The 18,026-nt window shown below is 46.8% G+C and overlaps 1 protein-coding gene across 4 annotated transcripts in view; it reads left to right on the plus strand.

The window, feature by feature from the left end:
* The window catches only part of PRAG1 (PEAK1 related, kinase-activating pseudokinase 1), an 87,227-nt gene that overhangs the window by 9,339 nt on the left and 59,862 nt on the right, over nucleotides 1-18,026 (plus strand). The window contains exon 1 of one of the 4 annotated variants that reach the window (XM_081844803.1): nucleotides 17,485-17,663. The exons of 2 other annotated variants lie outside the window; for them this stretch is intronic. The gene's annotated coding sequence lies outside the window, so the exon portion shown is untranslated. Of the gene's footprint in view, nucleotides 1-17,484; nucleotides 17,664-17,735; nucleotides 17,842-18,026 lie in introns of those variants that run through there. One more of the 4 variants, XM_081844805.1, reaches the window with a different exon arrangement.

Consider the following 18,026-nt stretch of genomic DNA (forward strand, 5'->3'; position numbering starts at 1 on the left):
AAAAAAGGGGGGGGAGTATATTTAAGATGCTTTATATAACAGTCTCACAAACCTCCCAATACAGAATACAGTGGTACCTCCGGTTAAGTACTTAATTCATTCCAGAGATCCGTACTTAACCTGAAACTGTTCTTAACCTGAAGCACCACTTTAGCTAATGGGGCCTCCTGCTGCTGCCACGCCGCCGGAGCACAATTTCTGTTCTCATCCTGAAGCAAGGTTCTTAACCTGAAGCACTATTTCTGGGTTAGCGGAGTCTGTAACCTGAAGCGTATGTAACCTGAGATACCACTGTAGTCATTTGAGAGTTCTCTGAGGCCTAAGTGTAAAATTTAAAACATTGTACTGGGCATTGGCGTTGTGTGTAGTTGAGGTCTGTACCTTTTGAGTGAAGTTACAGGTCTCCAAAGGACCATCTTCTCTCCAGGATATGTGTGTGTGTGTGTGTGTGTGTGTGTGTGTGTGTGTGTGTGTGTGTGTTCAAGGTCACGATTCCCAGCTCAGCATATTTCTATCCACTGCAAGTTTCAAATTGCCAGTTGCTTGAGTGATAAATACTGTTTATATAATTGGATTAACAGCTCCTGTTTGTCATTCGCTCATCTTGCAAATGTTCCTTTTGGCAAGTAGTGCTTTACTACCTGGGACTTGATGTAACACAGGCTGGGGGGGGGGCAGAGTATACAAAAATACTTTGATGTGGCCTGTAGCTTCATTTGAAGCAATCAAAATGGATTCAGTTCTTCAAGAGACTGAACAAGTCCTTACCCATTCATTTTCACTTGGGAGAATTAAGATTCTGCCTGTGAATCTCCTTCATGTGTGCAGCTACCTTTCTTTCTCACGCAAGTAAGAAAGAGGTTACATTCCGTGCCTCGTCCGCACCAGTTTTCTTCCCTTCTTTGATGATATTCATTTAAAAATAAATGCAAGAATGCCGAAAATTTCAGCTGTGCAAAACTAGGCGTTAGTGCACAGTGAGGCTCTGTAACTTTCTTGGGAGCAAGTCTCTTTGAAATTAATAATAATAATAATAATTTATTATTTGTACCCCGCCCATCTGGCTGGGTTTCCCCAGCCACTCTGGGCGGCTTCCACAGAGACCAAAAATACACTAAAATGTCACACATTAAAAACTTCCCTGAACAAAGCTTGCTTCTGAGGACTGGGCTATCAGGCCACAAACATCAGAGGGTGGCAGTAGTTTCAGAGATAACTCACACAGGGCTGGCCCAAAACATTTTGGCACCTGAGGTGAATCTCAAAATGGCACCCCGCTTCCCCAGCAGGGAAGAAGAGTTGAGTGCAGATCTATATCAGGAACAAGGGGGGAATGACTGCAGATATTGAGAGATGCGGCCCTTCTTTGGGTGCCACCACCCACTGAGTTTTTCTTGGTGGAGTTGGTCCCCATGACATGAATAGGATATACTAGAGCTACAAAACCGATTCATTTATATTAGCTGGAAAAACATTTTGTTTATTTTCCCAGGCTACTAGAACAATGCTCTTGCATACAGTCCTTCTGCTTCGCCACGTCTGTTTCTGATTTTGATTGATGTTGATTGCATTACTGTATAGTATTATGTTGTGAGCCACCCACAGGACTCTTTTGTGGAAAGGCAGGATGCAAATCTAAACATAAATGTAAATAAACAGAACGGTGCCCTTGCGCGAAAGGTCCCAGATGACACAGAAGAAGGATGGAGCAGAGAAAAATAATAGGTTTCCCTTTGAAAAGCTGTGCCTCTCTTTTCAAGGCTCCAGCATCCCTTAATTTATATACTGAGAGATGTGCCTCCTATTTCCAAAGCTCTAATACAGAAGGAAGAGGCCAAGAGCAGTTGATGTCTCCTTAAATTAGGAGCAGCGTGGCATGAGATGACTCAATATTGACATAGTTCCTGCTTCCATACAGCTGCTGCCACTGTATTTTTACCAGCAGTGAGGTCTGTTCATAGTCTCGACATCATCCATATATTAATATTGTTACAAAAGTGCCTCCCCCTCTCTCTGCTGAGCGGTAACAAGAGCCCATGGGGTTCCAGACACTCACCCCAGGTCTGTGTTCCTTTGGAGAACTGAGACACAGCGGAGACTGTTGTAGCTTTAAGAAATGTGGTTTATTCACCCATTTACACCTTCAGTCTGCATGGAGGGAGTCCAGATCTTACAGCATGGTAATATCAAGAGGGGCTTTCTCCCCCACAGCAGTGCAGCCATGGAGTCTCCCAGCCTGCCTTCAGCCAGCCTGACCAAGATGGCTCCCAGTCTTTCTTCCTCTTCCCAGAACATCTTGCTCAAAAACTCTCTTTTCCTGTCCACACCCAATTACCCTGGGCAACCTTCCAATACCCCTGTCTCTGTTCACACCTCCGGGCAAGGAGGAAGGACAGTTCTCTTGCATTGCCAATGGCTCACCTTGTCTTGTTTCTTAATGGTCTTAGCTTGGCCAGGTCATTTTACATAGGCCAGTCCAGGAATTCCTCTGCAGTCTGTATTTCTCCCTTCACACCCCAAACAATCAAAATCCTACCATTTATTAATTTGTAGGGTTTAGGGGAGTCCCCCCCAAAAAATCAATAACAATATACAAGTAACATACGGCTTTGCCCTGGAAACAAATATACAGTTCTACCTCAGCAACGGTGGTTTTTAAAATGAGTTTGGGGAATCCTGAGGTTCCTTCAAAGCTTAACAGGGAGTTCCCCAAAAAGAAGGAACAGCAAGATAAGCTTAGTGGAAAGACAGCTTTCAGTACAAAATCTTCCACTGCAACGTTGAGCCACAGTGCCCTGCATATTCGCCCCCTAAGGACAAGTCCAGCCACACAAGGATGCGATGGCAGATGTGAGGAAGAGATACCACCCTATTTTGTGGAAATATTTACAACATCTAATTAGGAGGCTGCACCGTACGCACTGGTTCATGCAATGCGTAATGAACTTCTGGAATTCATTAGTAAGTTGGTGACGGCTTCTAGTTTAGACGCCGTTTTAAAAGGATTAAGCAAATTAATGGGGGATAAATGTATCTGCAGTTATTAGCCTTGAGAGCTGAAGGGAACATCTGTGTTCAGAATACAGATTGAGAAGAATTTTCTTAGGTCCACATTTTAAAGAGAAGCAACCTGATATAGCACCTTCCAGATTTATACATGGGCTGGAATGCAATTAGGCTTAGAATTTTGCTCTTCTGCAAATTTTGCAATACAGTTCTCAGCTAAAAGATGTACCAAAATGCCCTAAAATGTGCATTTTAGGATAAAATAGATTTAGAAATGCATACACCGAAACATAAAATAGTATTTAAGTACATATTTTGTGATAAAATACATATGTAAGCATGTAAGGGTAAAGGGGACCCCTGACCATTAGGTCCAGTCGTGACCGACTCTGGGGTTGCGGCGCTCATCTCGCTTTATTGCCTGAGGGAGCCGGCGTACAGCTTCTGGGTCATGTGGCCAGCAGGACTAAGCCGCTTCTGGCCAACCAGAGCAGCGCACGGAAACGCTGTTTACCTTCCCACCAGAGTGGTACCTATTTATCTACTTGCACTGTGTGCTTTGGAACTGCTAGGTGGGCAGGAGCAGGGACCGAGCAACGGGAGCTCACCCCGTCATGGGGATTCGAACTGCTGACCTTCTGATCGGCAAGTCCTAGGCTCTGTGGTTTAACCCACAGCACCACCCGTGTCCCTTATTTAAGCATGTAGTTAAATACAATTTCCCATATGGTCCATTAATCTGCCATTTGTTCTTAATGCAAAAATATCACCAAATGGACTTATGTGGCACAGATTGAAAACAGACTGATCTGTACATCCCAAGTTCAAAAGCCCTGTACTTCTAAAAATCACATGGGGCAAGCAGAGGATAACCTTTGCCTTCATATCCTTGTTACAAACTGCCCAAGATATCTGCCAGAGCACGGCTGGAAACTGAAAATGATGGACTAGATGGATTCTTGGTATGATCTTACAAGGATTATCTTGAATTATTATACAGTATTAGTTTTAGATATTGTATGTCCTGGTAGTTTAAAATGTTCTGTTCTGCTTCGCCTTTGGAAACAGTGTGTATTAATCTGACCTTAGGAGGACCAGAGAAAACTGCTACTCTTACAGCATTCTCTTTTGCAGATTTTCACAGAGTTAAGCACCCAGCTATGATCAACAATCTCATCCACTGCTACTACCCCACAATTTAAATTCTGCTTTTTGAGAGGTCCACAAAATCCTCATGTTGAATATCCGATTTTACATGCAAGTAAGTATTTTTCTAAAATTATATGTTCACTGAAAATCCTAAGTTGACTACCGGAGAGTAAATTGTTGTCTAGTACTTTGCCTTTGCAGTGGAAGTAATTAGGATCCAGAATGTGGCACCAATGTCACAAAGAGGCACAGAAGTGCTTATCTGACAACCCAAACCTCTGTTGCTGGCAGGTTATAGTAATCTGGCTCGAATAAAGAGATCTTTGTTGAAATAATCAGCACCACCCAGGTAGGTACACATACTTATCCCTTGGTCTTGGTGTTGATGGCCAAGAACAAAAAAAACCCCAAAAAAACATTTCTACTGCATCTGCATCTCTGTCTTCAACAAAAGTGCTTGATGGTTCTTTGTTCTGGATAAATGGAAGAATGCTTAATCCGCGAAAGTAAATAAAACCAGCCAATGGTGCCAGAATTGGATCCTGTAACTTCAGTTACCTTCATGTACTGACAAAAATATTGTCTGAACTCATACAGCTGCCTACACACTATGCCTTTAGTGCGTATTCAGAGCACACCATTTCATTCAAAGAATTCTGGGCACTATGGTTTGTTGAGGGTTGCCTGGAATTGTAACTCTGTGAGGGGGAAATTGCAGTGGCCAGAATTCTTTGAGGGGGGAAATGTGCTTCTAATGCGCTTTAAAAGTAAACTGTGCGCACATCCTAAGTAACCATTTATTCAACAGGCCTAGTGTGTAATGATTACTAGTCGAGAAGGTAGGATTCCTCTCTTTGCGAAGCCAGAACACAGGAGGAAATCCAGCAGCCTCTGTAGTAACTTGGTTACAGCCCAAGGCCAGTCTTTCCCAACCTAGTTGTGATGGCCTGGGATTCGGACTCAGAGGCTGAACCTGAGGAATCCCAGCCTGCACAGGAGTCCCCACCTCCAGAACTAGCTGAGCCGGGGCTGGAGCCTGAGCCTGAAGGGTCCTCACCTGTGCTGGATCCTCAGGTGCAGGCATCAGCTGAGTCTGCTCTGACCCCTGAGGTGATGGAGGACCCATTGCCTGCAGGTGCTCCACTCTCAGCCCCATCAGAGGAAGCTGAGGTTGCCTCTGGGTCCGGTAACCCTCCAGCCTCTCCTGAGCTGCAGAGGCTCAGGGCAGAGAGGCAGAGGGAACTAAGTTCCTGCAGGAGGAGTGCTCGCCTCCAGGCCAGGAGAGGCAAGTCACCTGTGGACCGGGGCCGCCCTATGCCTGGGGGCAAATAAAAGCCAGTCAGCCCCAGTCCCAGGTTGCAGGAGCAACATTGTTGGTAACCTGTTCTGGCCTGCACCCTGTCCTGCTCCTCTGCTAGTGTTCCTGACCTCAGCCGACTCCCTGCCTTGGAACCCCTCTTCAGCCTTGATGGACGGCCTCCATACCCCACCCTCGACCTCGGACTGGACTCAGCCCTTGCCGCACGGTAACCCCCCCGGGACCAGCACACTAGTGATCTCCAGATATTTTAGACTAAAACTCCTATCGGTCCCACTAAGCACAGCCATGCTGCTTGGGGCTGATGAGACGTGTTGTCCAAAACATCTGGTGGCAGAAACTCCAGCTCCTGGGGGTCAAGCCCAATATTTTTGGGGTGGGGGCTGAGTCCCCAATGCCCCAAAAGCTCAGAGGCGAAGCACGGAGCCAAATATGGCGCAGCTCCAGTTGCCGGCTCCTTCGGCTCCTCTTGCTGCCGAAGTCAAAGCAGCCTCCCACCTGTGGTGAAGCCAGGAGGAGATGGAAGAGGAGCTGCCGGCCATTGAAGCCATGCTTGGCTCCATCCCCAGCTCCTCCCAACATCCTGACATCATGCGCGTGATGTCACACACACCCATCGCCCTTGCAAGCTGGCGCCTCTGTCTGGTGGGCACCAGGTTGCGTGTGATGACCTGGGACTCGGACTCGGAACCAGAGGAGTCTCAGTCTGCACCGGATCCTCTGCCTCAGGCGGCATCGGAACCAAGTCTGGGGACTGATTCTGAAGAGCCCCAGTCTGCACAGGTTCCCCTGCAACAAGCACCAGCTGGGCCGAGTCAGGGGCCTAAGCCTGCCCTGGCTCCAGATGCGGGGATTACCTCGTTGCCTTCGGCTGGGCAATCACTTACAGCTGCTCCACTACCAGTTGTGTCAGGAGAAGCTGAGGTGGCCTCTAGGTCTAGTAACCCACCGACATCTCCTGAGCTGCAGAGGCTAAGGTCTGAGAGAAGGAGAGACCTGAGTACTCGCAGGAGGAGTGCTCTCCTTTGGGCGAGACAGGGAGGTGAGTCACCAGGGGATCAGGACCGGGGGCTGTCGGACCCCGCTCCAGGTTGCGGGAGCAACATTGCTGTTTGCTAGAACCTGCCTGTAACCCTGTGCCTGACCTAGCCTGGTTTCTGCCTTGTGACCTGCCTTGGCTCTGTCGGATTGACACCTCACAGAATCCATGGATTCGGGACCGGACCTGGACCACGTTGCTCGGGTTTACCCCCAGGCCCAGCACATTGAGGAAAGTTAATCTAGATTGTGAAGCCATGGGGTGCCCCATCTCAGACAAGGCACTGTATTAAGACAATCTGATGTTTACCTGGAAGGAAATCCTACTGAACTCAGTGCAGCTTCTTGCCTCCCCTGCAAGAAAATGGCACAGGACTGCAACATTAATTTCTTTAATATGATTAAATATTAAATGGTACATAATTAAATGTTATGCTAAATTCTTTCAGAGGACTCTGGAATCTTGGTTTCTAAACCACGACGATTAAAAAATAGCATCAAACTTGTCCATTGCTCCAAGTCACTAGCAACAAATTTAAAACACACATGTAAGTAAAAATACATTACAACCTAAGCACATTTACACAGAGCATCACACACACCCAATAACAGCAGCAGAAAGCAGCCAGTTGCCATTGTCGCTGAGCACTAGACAAAAGCAGCATTGTCCCCTCATTTTTGAAGACGTATTTTATCCTAGGCACCAGTCCCGTGCCATTCTGTTTGTGGGCTTTTTGCCAGCTGCGATCAGGAATGCTGTCTGAAGCAAATGACAATAATTGGGATTTGCAAAATGGCCAGTTCTTTTCAAAAAGGGAAAATGCGGCACAAAAAGGCTCATCTGTTTATGATCCAGCCCTCCAGGCCCTTCCAAGTTAACACACGAAGACAAGAGTTTTTTTATGACACAGCTCTATTTGGGGGAGACTCAGTGACTTAATGGGGGGAATACTTTCCCTTTTTACGCTCCTTTGCTCCATCCTTTGGAGGCCGGCCTTCTAACAAAGCCCTCCTATTGTGAGAGGCATGATGGCGCAGCTGCAGGTGTCCTGGTAGCGACACAGGACAAAGCCCATTTGTTAATCAGCCGTGTCACAAGGCCCGTGGTCCCCTTCTCCAGGCATCGCCACAGCCTTCAAAAGCAAAATCTACACTTTCGGTCAAAAGACCTATTCTCCAAGGATTTCTTAGCAAGTACTGTCCCTGGGGTATGTGTATGTAAAAGCAGGGGTCTGTCTGTGCCCCAGTGCCCAGATCTGGCTCCTGGTCAGCTTGGCGATTCTTTGAAAGAAGCTGTGTGGAGACTGTTGAGGCATTAAGAAGAAGGGGGACGGCTTCCTTTTAGCCCCTTTCAAGATAAAGAAGCCACCATCAAAACTCTTTTAAATCCTAGAATGGATGGGTTACACCAAGTTGACGTTACTCATTCAGTAATACTACATTTATATTATATTCATTCAGTAATACTCAGTAATGTTATATATTCAGTAATAGTAACATTATAAAAAGTGTTATTTTTGTGCGTGTGCGCACACACTTAATCGTAGGTTGCTTCAAGACTTTTGGGTAATGTTTGGCTAACAAGTCAAATACAGTGGTATCTTGGGTTAAGAACATAATTCATTCTGGAGGTCTGTTCTTAACCTGAAATTGTTCTTAACCTGAGGTACCACTTTAGCTAATGGGGCCTCCCGCTGCCGCCGTGCCGCCACTGCCCGATTTCTGTTCTCATTCTGAAGCAAAGTTCTTAACCCAAGGTACTATTTCTGGGTTAGCGGAGTCTGTAACCTGAAGTGTCTGTAACCTGAAACGTCTGTAACCCGAGGTACCACTGTAAATAACAACAGCAAACAACACCTTGCATTTTCTCTAACAAAATCAATGTGGCATACATGCCCCACTTTTATCTTCAGAATAAAATAGTCTTAGCACCCATCTGAGTTCCGGCTGGGAAAAAGACCCTGGTCTTGTGTAATCTCAGGTTTGTTCATTATCTTATCAATATTTGTATTATTGTCAGCACTGGTTAGTCACTTGTCACTGTAACTATTTTGATTTTAGGTATCTATAGCTGTCTGTTCATTTTTTACATTATCTTTCCCTCCGACCTCAATCTTCTCCATTCCCTCAACCACTTGGGTACAAACTGCTGATAGTTTAGGACTTCACATCATGCTGATGAAGTAGACTTTGGTCCATGGAATCTTACATGCCATATTGACATTGTTCGTCATTAAGGTGCCACAATTGTTGTTCTTGAAAAGTAGGCTAGGCTGAGAGACAGAGTTGTTGTGTGTGGATTTGAACCCAGGTTTCCCCCGTCTAAATCTGACACTATAACCACTGCACCACACTAGACAGAAAGCATTTTACTTAAGGTGGTTTACAGCAAAAATCATGAGAACATTGTCATAACAATGCAGCTGAATCATTTAAAACCCAACACAGCAGAGTCAGCAGAAAAGTGGCTTTGAGTCAGTGATTTTAACAGTGCCATGGGTTTGGCAAAATAAGAAGGCTTTAACTTCCTCCCTCAACCTAAACCTTGGATAGAGAGAGTTCCATGGCCAGCCCTCCACTGTGGACAAGGCCCTGCTGCAGCCAGCCACTTCCCAAATAAATAGCAAAGAATCAATGTTGGGGTGAGGATGGAGAAAGAGGTCTGCTGGACCACAGCTGCCTAAATCCATGATCTCAGGAAATGGAAGTGTCTCTAGAAAAGCTCCCCAAAGTCCACACTTGGGTAATACCTTAAAGGTAAAGGGAACCCTGACCATTAGGTCCAATCGTGGCCGACTCTGGGGTTTCAGCGCTCATCTCGCTTTATTGGCCGAGGGAGCCGGCGTACAGCTTCCGGGTCATGTGGCCAGCATCACTAAGCCGCTCCTGGCGAACCAGAGCAGCGCACGGAAACGCCGTTTACTTTCCCGCCAGAGCGGTACCTATTTATCTACTTGCACTTTGACGTGCTTTCGAACTGCTAGGTTGGCAGGAGCAGGGACCGAGCAACGGGAGCTCACCCCGTTGCAGGGATTCGAACCACCAACCTTCTGATCAGCAAGTCCTAGGCTCTGTGGTTTAACCCACAGCGCCACCCGTGTCCCTTGAATACCTTTATTAGGACCAAGCAAAAAGATTTGGCAAGCTTCTGAGTTCTCCACAACTTTTCCGTAATGACCTTACACACATTCTGCATAATCCAGGCAGAAGCCACAGTTGCCTTCATATAATCAGGCTTGGACACCCATAGGCTGAGGCCCGAGGCTGCATGTGGGCTGTAATAACAGGCTATGCTGCTGAGGTGCTTTCAGTCTCTGAAAGTATTGTACAAGATGCATTTTCAGTTATATTACTTTCTGAACGTTTTGAAGGACCCATTCTTCCATTGAGTAGCTCAAAACAGCAGCACACAAGGGTGCTTCCAGACAGCAGTTTGGTGTGGAATCGGTGCTTTTCATGTTCTAAAGTGTTTTGCATTGTCTACCTGATATTGCTGCCATCAAGGAAGAGAAAGAAAGGGTGTCCTTTTTCTTCATTTAATCTGGATTTACCCATTCCATGGAAAGTCGATGAACAAAAGTAACCTGTCAAGCATCCACAATAATTGCTGGTGTGGATGTGTGTTAGCACATCCTTTTGGAAGCTTCCTTATACCGAGTCAGATTATTGGTCTATCTAACTCAGTGCCTTCTACATTGATTGGCAGCTGGTCTTCAGAGTTTCAGGCAGGAACTCTTTCCTATGTGGAGAACCTGGGACCTCCAGTTGTTTTTTCCTAAATGATTTTTTATTAAGTTTTACAATTTTATGATCCTTACAATGACATTATCTCAAAGAAAAAGGAAAAATACAATTCTCATACTCTCCCCCCATGACTTCCCTCAACTTCCTCTTCTGGTCCTTTACCTATTAATTTCTCCTGCTTATTTTATTAGGGACGCGGGTGGTGCTGTGGGTTAAACCACAGAGCCTAGGACTTGCCGATCAGAAGTTGGTGGTTCGAATCCCCATGATTAGGGGTGAGCTTCCATTGCTCGGTCCCTGCTCCTGCCAACCTAGCAGTTCGAAAGCACATCAAAGTGCAAGTAGATAAATAGGTACCGCTCCGGTGGGAAGGTAAACGGCGTTTCCATGCGCTGCACTGGTTCGCCAGAAGCGGCTTAGTCATGCTGACCACACGACCCGGAAGCTGTCTGCAGACAAACACCGGCTCCTTCGGCCAATAAAGCGAGATGAGCACCGCAACCCCAGAGTCGGCCTAATGACTAACGACTGGACCTGATGGTCAGGGGTCCCTTTACCTTTATTACATTCTTTAGATTAAATATTGTTCTATCCTTATTCTTTTTATACCATAATTGTTTTCAAATTGCCTCTTACACTTTATTATTTCCCAATTTTTACATCTTAATCTCTATGTTTGTTTTGTTAATTGTGTGTACTCAAACCCTACTAGTGAGTTCACTTCTTTACCATTTTTCTGTAAGTACAACGTAAATGGTTCCCAGTCTTTTTTGAATTCTCTATTGTCTTTTCTCTAAATTTCCCCAGTTAGCTTCACCATTTCCACATAGTCCATCAGTTTTTCTTGCCATTCTTCTTTAGTTGGTATCTTGTTGTCTTTCCAGTTTGGGGCTAGTAATATCCTGGGACCTTCTGCAGGAAACTCAAATGCTCTGTCACTGAGCTGTGGCCTTTCCTCAGTTTTGGCAAGTGGTATGTCATGTACGTAGTAATGTCTTATCTTATTCCTTACCACCCAAAGACATCCTAGCTTTCTGCCAGTCCAAACAATATATGTGTGCCCATTTCCACTGACTGTCCAATGCTGAAAGGTGAAGATAAAGGTAAAGGACCGCTGACAGTTAAGTCCAGTTGCAGACGACTCTGGGGTTGCGGCACTCATCTTGCTTTACAGGCCAAGGGAGCCGGCGTTTGTCCACAGTTTTTCCGGGTCATGTGGCCAGCATGACTAAGCTGCTTCTGCCGCAACGGAACACCGAAACCAGAGCAGCGCACAGAAACGCTGTTTACCTTCCCGCCAGAGCGGTACCTATTTATCTACTTGCACTTTGATGTGCTTTCGAACTGCTAGGTTGGCAGGAGCTGGGACTGAGCAATGGGAGCTCACCCCGTCGTGGAGATTCGAACCGCCGACCTTCTGATCGGCAAGTCCAAGAGGCTCTGTGGTTTAGACCACAGCACCGCCCGCGTCCCTGTCCCATGCTGAAGGCCTGCCCAAATTCCAGCAACCCAGAATTCCAACAATCCCTTTTATTGTCACAATAATCCTGTGAAGTACCTGTGAGGCTGACCAAGATCACCCAGTGAACTCCAATGACTGGGTAGCAGCTTGGACTCAAAAACAAGTTCAACACGCTTATTAAACCCCACCGCTTCTGATTGATGGCTTAGTGAACTGAGGGTTAGGCGGAGGACAAGGGGTGTTTGTGAAGCTCAGCTTTTCCTCAGAATTTTCAATTGTTTAGCAAGCTTTTGGTTCCTATTTTTTTATATATAAAGAAATCTCTGCAGGTCGCTTTGAGACACTTGTTAAAAGCAATGAGTAATATCTTAACAACAACATACACCAAGAAGGACATAAAATCCATTTGTTATTCATATTAATAGTATAAGTCACGAAAGTACTTCAGCAACAACAACGCTGGGATTCAATCCATACAATTTATTTTGCCCTGTCTTGATAAAGGGTTCCATGGAGATGAGCTATTTAATATTCATAAAGCTTTCTGCACACAGATGTTAAAGAAAGGCTAGAGTGATTAATTGATTGGCCACTGTTGAGCTAGCGTGTAACTGGAGAATTACCTTTGTTGGAGTAGATTCAGAAGCCATTGGAAGGTTTTGTCGGGAATCTAGTAAATAAAAGATTCCCATGTCTTAAGGACACAGTAGTGTTATTGTGCCCAGTGGTTCAACAATTACTCTGGAGAACTAAAGAAAGGCAAAAATGCAAGATGTGATATTTCTATTTCAGCATCCTTTCAGTGAGAGAGATAGGAAAGATTTGTTGTGACACCATCATAGTGGCAGCCACAAAAGCCAAATACAGTGGTACCTCAGGTTAAGTACTTAATTTGTTCCGGAGGTCCGTTCTTAACCTAAAACTGTTCTTAACCTGAAGCACCACTTTAGCTAATGGGGCCTCCTGCTGCCGCCGGAGCACGATTTCTGTTCTCATCCTGAAGCAAAGTTCTTAACCCGAAGCACTATTTCTGGGTTAGCAGAGTCTGTAACCTGAAGCATCTGTAACCTGAAGCGTATGTAATCCGAGGTACCACTGTAATAAAGGGTGGTGTGGAGTGGTGGGCATTAAAAAGACTTCAAATATTGATTCTTGAAGTTAGTGGGGCTTAATTGTCATGGCTTCACCCAGAGTGCCAGGGGAATGGTAGCTTTGTTAAGAGGCAGAGAACTCTGCCAGAGGTCCCATCTCCTACACAACAAATAAACAGGTTGGAACCACTTGACACTCTTGGCTCACTCCCAAAAAATTTCCGGGAATTGTAATTGTGTCATGATCATACATATCCCTAAAACACTGTTTCCCAAAGTTTCGAGAGCTGAGTCACATTCTTTTTCTTTTCCTTGAGTGAAATTGAAGGCACACTTCGTTCCTATCCCCCCCCCCCCCCCGGCTTTACATTTTAGAGTGTACATCATCATCATAATTTTATCCTGCCCTCCCTGGCCAAAGCTGGGCTCAGAGCGGCTAACAACAAGTAAAAATAGCACAGCGTACATAAAATCACACAGTCAATTAATTAAAATACATTCTAAAATCAATTCAGAATCAAATTAATGGCAACCATTGGGTTAGAGTTCTGTGAGGATTGCAGAAGGGGGGGGGGTGTCAGACTGTGCCTTGGCCAAAGGCCTGGTGGAACAACTCCATCTTGCAGGCCCTGTGGAATGATGTCAAGTCCCGCAGGGCCCTAGTCTCTTGTGACAGTGCGTTCCACCAGATCGGGGCCATGGCCGAAAAAGCCTTGGCTCTGGTTGAGGCCAGCCTAAACTCCCTGTGGCCCGGGATCTCCAAGATGTTTTTATTTGAAGACCGTAAGGTCCTCCGTGGGACATACCAGGAGAGGCAGTCCCGTAGGTACAAGGGTCCTAGACCGTATAGGGCTTTAAAGGTTAAAACCAGCACCTTAAACCTGATACTGTACTCCACCGGGAGCCAGTGCAGCTGGTATAGCACTGGGTGAATGTGATCCCGCGGCAAGGACCCCATAAGGAGTCTCGCAGCTGCATTCTGCACCCGCTGGAGCTTCTGGGTCAGTCTCAAGGGCAGCCCCACGTAGAGTGAGTTACAATAATCAAGCTTGGAGGTGACCATCACGTGGACCACAGTGGCTAGGTCAGGGCGAGAGACGTAAGGAACCAACTGCTTAGCTTGGTGGAGATGAAAAAATGCCGCCTTTGTTATAGCTGCAACCTGCGCCTCCATAGAAAGGGAGGTGTCGAAGATTACACCCAAACTCGTAACGGACGGCGCTGGCACTAATTGCGCCCCTGCAAGAGATGGGATTTGGGCCCCCCAATCCCATATCGTCCTGACCCAGCCAAAGGACCTCTGTCTTCGGAAGATTTAACTTCAACCGGCTCCCACGTAACCATCCAGCCACAGCTTCCAAAAGTGAGAATTACTCTAGGGCAAGCCCCTGTTTTGTGCAGTTCCCCCTAACTAGAAGGAAGGAAGCTCACAGAACTGATTCATGCATCATCTCAAAGGGAGACACCTTGGAGGGCAGGTAATTCTGCTACACCTCTGTATCAGGAATGAGGCGAGCTCAGATCAGTGCATGCGAAGAAACAGGGGGCTGCCTTCTCTAAGGGCAGGTACTGTGAGCTCACAGAGCTTTTAATTCATTAACTTATTTTATTTGTAATGATGCACAAGCAGTTCCTAGAAGTAGGCATGGATGAATCGGTTCATTTTGGTTTCTCAATTTTCCCGTTTTAAATTCAGTTCTCCATTTTTCTGCAGCACTTTTAAAAAAATTGTCACGAAAATTCATCAGTAATTTATTGCAACTTTCTCCTAACATGATGTATGCAGTTTGGGCTCCCATGCAGATTTTTGCAAGCTCTCTTCCCTAATCTAATGCATTTTTCATATTATTTTAACTAATGTATGCGTTTTAATGCACAATTCCCCCTAAGACAAATTTCCCCTGTATACACATTGGTTGAAGAAGTGCATTGCAACATTCAGAGAAGTGTGAAATTCATAGGATAGCTGTGTTCCATTAGCGTATTGGTTTGATGAGTACAAAATAGGTAGTTTTTAAAATACAAACAAAATCAAATCCCTCCCCCATCTCCACCCAAGAGTACTTAGTTTGAAGCAAAGCCTGTTGAACTGACTCAAAACGGGTTTAAATCTGTAGTCTGAAGAGGCAGCTGTCAGCTACATTCCCATTTACTCTCCCCCCCACCCTTGTTCTTTCATCTTACTCATTTGCAATTGCTTCCAAAATTTGCCCTTCCAGATAACGAAGTACATAAACAAGGTATTCTGTTCTCTGATCCCATGGGGTTGCGTCTCCCTGAAAAACGAAATATGATTCAGAAAATTTTATTTTTAGGTTTTGCTAAAACAAGCAAACTCTCTCCTCTTGCTGCTGACATGCCCCTTTCCTTCCTGCTAAATTTCTAGGGAAATAACTGGGTGAGTACATACATACAATGACATAAATTTCTAACTGTGAAAACTACAGTACTGCCTGTTTTCAAGGATAACTAATGAAGGATACTGCTCCAAAGGGAGAAGGTATGGATTTATACCTAGGCAGCATCTTAAAAAGCTGAGAAATCACCTTGCCAACAAAGGTCTGTATAGTTAAAGCTATGGTTTTCCCAGTAGTGATGTATGGAAGTGAGAGCTGGACCATAAAGAAGGCTGATCGCTGAAGAATTGATGCTTTTGAATTATTGTGCTGGAGGAGACTCTTGAGAGTCCCACGGACTGAAAGAAGATCAAACCTATCCATTCTGAAGGAAATCAGCCCTGAGTGCTGGAAGGACAGATCCTGAAGGACAGATCTTGTCTGGAAGGACAGATCCAATTTTATAATCCTTACAATGACATTATCTCAAAGAAAAAGGAAAAATACAATTCTCAAACTCTCCCCCCATGACTTCCTCAACTTCCTCTTCTGTTCCTTTACCTATTAACTTCTTCTGCTTATTTTATTAGGGATGTGGGTGGTGCTGTGGGTTAAACCACAGAGCCTAGGACTTGCCGATCAGAAGGTTGGTGGTTTGAATCCCCATGATTAGGGGTGAGCTTCCATTGCTCGGTCCCTGCTCCTGCCAACCTAGCAATTCAAAAGCACATCAAAAGTGCAAGTAGATAAATAGGTACTGCTCTGGTGGGAAGATAAACGGCATTTCCGTGTGCTGCTCTGGTTCACCAGAAGCGGCTTAGTTATGCTGGCCACATGACCCAGAAGCTGTCTGCAGACAAGCGCCAGGCCCTCGGCCTATAGAACGAGATGAGCGCTGCAACCGCAGAGTCGGTCACAACTGGACCTAATGGTCAGGAGTCCCTTTACCTTTATGGGGCGCCTACAAATCCAGTGCCCCAGAAATGGCAACGAGAAATTGGCCAGGAGGGCAGAGACAGATTTCATATTACCGCCTGCAGGGCAGCCATCCAACCAACCAGGAACAACTATTTATCTACTTGCACTTTGATGTGCTTCCGAACTGCTAGGTTGGCAGGAGCAGGGACCAAGCAACGGGAGCTCACCCCGTCGCGGGGATTCAAACCGCCGACCTTCTGATCGGCAAGTCCTAGGCTCTGTGGTTTAACCCACAGTGCCACCCGCATCCCTCAGATTTGTGTACTTAGCAGTACCAGTCAAGGCAGGTATCTTCCCCGTTTCTGAACTGGGGGACAGGATTCAGAAAGGAGAAACCACTGAGCATAGGAGCCAATTCAATGCCCTAATCTTGATTAAGGATGCTACAATTTTCTTGAAATTACAAGAAAGGAGATCCCGACTTAACATCAGGAAGAACCAGTGGCGTAGCGTGGGTTGTCAGCACCCAGGGCAAGGCAAGTAATTTGCGCCCCCTAACCCGTGGATTTGCGCCCCCTAACCCTAACCCCCAGATGTTGCGCCCGGTGCGGCCGGGCCCCCCCCTGCACCCACCACGCTATGCCACTGGGAAGAACTGTTCACAACAGTGGAACCGTTTCTCTCAGGTGGTTGGGGCCTCTCCTTCCTTGTCTGTCTGCTTTTGCTGACATTCCTGCATTGCAGGGGGTGGACTGGATGACCCTCAGGGTCCCTTTCAACTCTACAATTCTATGGTTCTGTTGTTTTAAAGAAAAGGAGAAGTCTCCTTTGGTCCTGAGACTTCCTCACTGTGCTATTTAAGAGTTGTTGGGTGAATGAAACCCTTGTGTTCTGTTGCTTGCAAACTGAGCAAGGAGGAAAGGGGGGGTACTCAAGAGGGGAAAATGGGGAAGGAGGGTGCAGAGGAAGATGAGTTATGGGGTTACAGGGTGCGCTGGGGAAAGGGATCTAAAAAGGGGGTCAGAGAGAAAAAGGGGGCAAGGGAAAGGAGGGGCTGCAGAAAGTGTGTGTGGTGGAGAAAATGAATGATGGTGGGGGGGTGTTGTACCTCGTTGTGGTGCACCTGCGGGGTGAAACTTAAGAAAAAGCGAATTGGGTGTGACGAGAGGTCGGGAAGCACCTGTGGCGAGGCCGAGAAAGGCGAGGAGGGGATTAACCGAGACCCTGGCGGGGGGGGGGGGAGGAAACGCTCAGATGGCAACAGAAATGCAGCGAGGCGCCTCCGTCCGAGTTCCTGAAATGCAAAGGCGGCCCTCGGCATGTATATCATTGCATGTAAAAATCTCTCCCTGCTCCGGGCAGCGGGATGTTTGGGGAGGGGGGGAGGGAGGCGGGCTGCGAGAGGAGGGGCGATTTTGCGGCAGGAAGAGGAGCTGCCGCTGCTCCCTGCAGCCGGGAAATCCTCCTTCGCTTGCACAAAACACACACACCCTCGGCTTTGCCCGGGCGGCGATCCTTGCTCAGCCGGTGGAGAAGGGAGGTCCCCCTTTGGCACGCTGGGAAGGCTTGGTTTGATGGCGCTGCAGCCGGGAGCCTGGGAGGTAAGAGTTTCCTTCCTCGCCGCCATCCTCCTCCTCCTCCTCGCCTCTTCCATTCATTGCTGGGTTTGCAGCCCCAGCAGCTGCGGGGTCCGGCTTGCGGCGCCGCAAAAGGGGGAAGCGGAGTTTCCTCTGCGCCGCTGCTCCCCAAAGTGACGTTTGTTCATTGATTCGCAAGCAGGTAGGCGCGCTTGCTTCCTTTTGCGCCTTTTGCGCTGCGTGAGAGCTTGCAGCGCGAGAAACTTTCCCCTGCAACCTGGGGGGTGTGTGTGTGTGTTTGTGTGTTGTGTGTGTGTGTGTGATCGGCCTCGGGGGGGCTCCCAGCCGAGGCCGAGAGAGCTCATGGGAAGCGGGGACTCGCTTCGC

This window comes from Podarcis erhardii, assembly GCF_964252035.2.
Source record: "Podarcis erhardii genome assembly, chromosome: 17".
In the NCBI taxonomy this organism is placed as follows: domain Eukaryota; kingdom Metazoa; phylum Chordata; class Lepidosauria; order Squamata; family Lacertidae; genus Podarcis; species Podarcis erhardii.